Source organism: Procambarus clarkii, unplaced genomic scaffold (assembly GCF_040958095.1).
Source record: "Procambarus clarkii isolate CNS0578487 unplaced genomic scaffold, FALCON_Pclarkii_2.0 HiC_scaffold_109, whole genome shotgun sequence".
Taxonomy (NCBI): domain Eukaryota; kingdom Metazoa; phylum Arthropoda; class Malacostraca; order Decapoda; family Cambaridae; genus Procambarus; species Procambarus clarkii.
Genome location: NW_027189142.1, coordinates 33,478 through 37,151, shown reverse-complemented (window position 1 = coordinate 37,151; position 3,674 = coordinate 33,478). Strand labels below are relative to the sequence as shown.

The 3,674-nt window shown below is 41.9% G+C and overlaps 1 non-coding gene across 1 annotated transcript; it reads right to left on the bottom strand.

The window, feature by feature from the left end:
* Positions 1-3,207: 3,207 nt before the first annotated feature.
* Positions 3,208-3,326, bottom strand: LOC138360399 (5S ribosomal RNA). Its single transcript, XR_011226347.1, has one exon. It is a non-coding gene; the product is annotated as a 5S ribosomal RNA (ribosomal RNA).
* Positions 3,327-3,674: the final 348 nt, after the last annotated feature.

Here is a 3,674-nt window from a genome sequence, read left to right as displayed (position 1 = left end):
ACACCACCAAGCAACAGTGAACTTTCCTCTCACCATCTCAATAAGGAAGACGCCTCCTCCAAGCCAGACAGACCACCTCAAGTGAACCAGGACGACATCACCCTGCCCCACCACTAGCCTCCTGCCGCCCAAGAAGAACTTAAGCTACAGGCTTTGACTGAAAAAACATCTCCAATCCAAGGTGGACGGGCCACCGAACTTTCAAGCCTCCTCTCTCCACATCCAAATCCTCTTCCAAGAATTTCATCGCCCCATCCTTCTTCCTCCCACATCCTTTCCAAGCTCTTTGGACATCAAAGCGAAGGCGGCATAAAACACCACAAACCCACAACAGCAGCAGCAATGTCAGGACGCGGCAAGGGAGGCAAAGTGAAGGGCAAGTCAAAGTCTCGCTCCAGCAGGGCCGGACTTCAGTTCCCCGTGGGCAGAATTCACCGTCTGCTGCGTAAAGGCAACTACGCCGAACGCGTCGGTGCTGGCGCTCCTGTCTACCTGGCAGCCGTCATGGAATACCTCGCTGCCGAAGTTCTGGAGCTCGCCGGTAACGCCGCACGTGACAACAAGAAGACCCGTATCATCCCACGTCACTTGCAGTTGGCCATCCGCAACGACGAAGAACTCAACAAACTTCTGTCTGGCGTAACCATTGCACAGGGAGGTGTTCTTCCAAACATTCAGGCAGTTCTTTTGCCAAAGAAGACAGAGAAGAAGTAAGCACTTCTGCCACCCACCACGACAAATACCATAACCAGGCTCCATCCGGAGCCACACACACTTTAATAGAGAGATTCAAGTAGACAATCAACTTTCAAACATTAATAATAACATTTATATTGATTTCATTTGGAATGTGTACATAACAAACAAACAAAACAAAATTATAGGGGATATTCAGCATCACTTGGAATATTAACCAATCATATAAATCCAATATATATTTTATATTTTACTTTAAGCGAGGAATTCATATTCTATCAATTTTTAATCATACAAATGAACAAAAGCAATTCTTCACTAGACGTAATGAATGAATAAATGATCAAGGTTTTAATGTGTTTCATGAATAAATATATATATATATATATATATATATATATATATATATATATATATATATATATATATATATATATATATATATATATATATAATATAATATAATATATTATAATACTTGTGAACCAGAATATGTTTGAGCAGCAGCGATCGTGCCTGCCATTGGCCGAAGTGCAACAATTCAAATAATTTAAAGGGCCTGCTCGGGTATATAAGAGAGGCTGGGAGACTGGGGCCGGTGGTGGGTGATGGGTGATGAGTGATGGTGTGGTGTGGTGTGGTGTTGTTAAGAGTTGATTTACGGCCAGCCAGCCAGCCAGCTGCAGCCAAGGCAGGGCAGGGCAAGGCAAGGCAAGGCAAGGCAAGGCAAGGCAATAACAGGACAGGACAGGCAAGGCAAGGCAAGGCAAGGCAAGGCAAGCAGGCAGGCAGGCGGGCGGGCGGGCGGGCGGGCGGGCGGGCGGGCGGGCGGCCAGCCAGCCAGCCAGCCAGCCAGCCAGCCAGCCAGCCAGCCAGCCAGCCAGCCAGGCAGGCAGGCAGGCAGGCAGGCAGGCAGCCAGCCAGCCAGCCAGCCAGCCAGCCAGCCAGCCAGCCAGCCACTCCCACTTTGTATTTATATGCATTCAATTTATATTCAAACATTATATATGTTAAGGGCCTAGTTTTAGTGTTTATTTTAAAAATGACAAACATCGAGTCGTTTTACCAGTCCTTTAGCGTTAACGGTGATGCATTTTAAAACTGAACAGAAATCACCTTTTCTGGATATATCAAATATCGAATCCGCTTAATGTGCCTACAATTCAATCATTCAAAAAATACATAATTTACATCATGCCTTTTCATAGAACAGACAATAAGATTTGAGACAATAAGAACTTTAGTTTTATAACTAAAGTTGCACAATTATACCAACTCTATGGTGGCTGGGTGGTAAGGTGTGTGGCTGGTGTTTTGGAAGTCGCGAGTTCAAACGACCCAATGGGAGTACTTTTTTTTTTTATGCCATACAATCTTCCTAGTACTATTATGTAGGTGTGTGTGTGTGTGTTTTTATTCATTCTTTGGTTTTATAGATGACATACATATTGACTCCTTTTACCGGTCCTTAATTAGGCTCTGGGGAAGCAATGGTGGTGGTGGTGGTGCATTTAAAACTAAACCAAAAATCACCAGTTCTGGACACGTCAAATATCATATCCGCTTAATGTGTCTACAACCTAATTACTTAAAACTACACTATTTAATTCATTCATATCATGTGCATATTGGTCATTATGCTCATACAACCGACATAACAATTTATTTTCATTATTAGAATCATACATTTCATCAAGTAATACAGATACAAAGAGATTTTCTTTCTGAGAAGACCGTTAGTATTGGCTGGCTGGCAGGCAGGCAGGCAGGCATTTGAGGGTTATTATTTCGCCTGTTGATTGGGGGGAGGGTTGATGTGTTAGGGGGTTTTCGGTTAGGTGTGGTAGGTGGTGATTGGTGGTGATTGGTGGTGGTGGTGATTGGTGGTGAGTAGTGGTGGTGGTGGTGGTGGTGGTGGTAGTAGGTGGGAGGGGGGGGGGGGGGAAGGGGAATGATGGTCTGTGGATTCCTTCTCCGTACCCCTTACATATAAGCAAAAACATGCCTTCCTGTGGGTATAGAAACATTAACACAAATTATATCAGTAACTGATATTGTAGCCTTTTAAACAGAAAAGATTTGTACATACAAATACTTTTAAATTATCATTTATTTGTGGAAATGGCATTTACGTCATTAAATTGATACCTCAGCATCAAGTGTCCTGCAGTGGTCCAGTGGTAAAGTGTATATAAGTGATGCGTATTCTTGGAGTTGCGAGTTCAAACCCGGATTAAGCTATATATATATAATATATATATATATATATATATATATATATATATATATATATATATATATATATATATATACAACATGTTTTGTTTTGGTTGTTTGTTTTTGTATAAAGCCTCACACACTATATTAAGCGAGTTTGTTTTAAACATGACATACATATTAATTCATTTTACCAGGCCTTATTCCACACAACTCCGTGAATTTCCCGTGGAGCCAGCCAGCCATTCAAACAAAAACAAACGAAACAAAACAAAACAAAACAAAAAACATTATTGCCAACAGCATTTGGTGTTCCCAGGCGGTCACCCATCCAAGTACTAACCAAACCCAACGTTGCTTAACTTCGCTGATCGGACGAGAAGCGGTGTTCTCAACGTGGTATGGCCGTTGGCATGAGACTGCCTACACATTGTGGCTAATAACCAACTCTTTTTAGTCATCACGGCAGGATACGGACCTTCTTGTGGTGTCTTAATGGTAATTGTATCCTAACATATTTTTGTCTCCTTGGCATGGATATTTAACATCGTTTATTCAGTCTTGGGTTTATGTTCTTTCGCCATTTACAGACATTTTACATCTACCTACTTCCTCAGCCTACCCTGCCAATTTCTAATGAATTTGTGGATTTTCTTTTGTAATACATACATGTGTGTGCTCATCTGCTCTTCAGTTTTTATGATATTTGTCTCATCTGTCCTGCTTTATGATACTTTTACAAAGAACATGAACAAATGCTT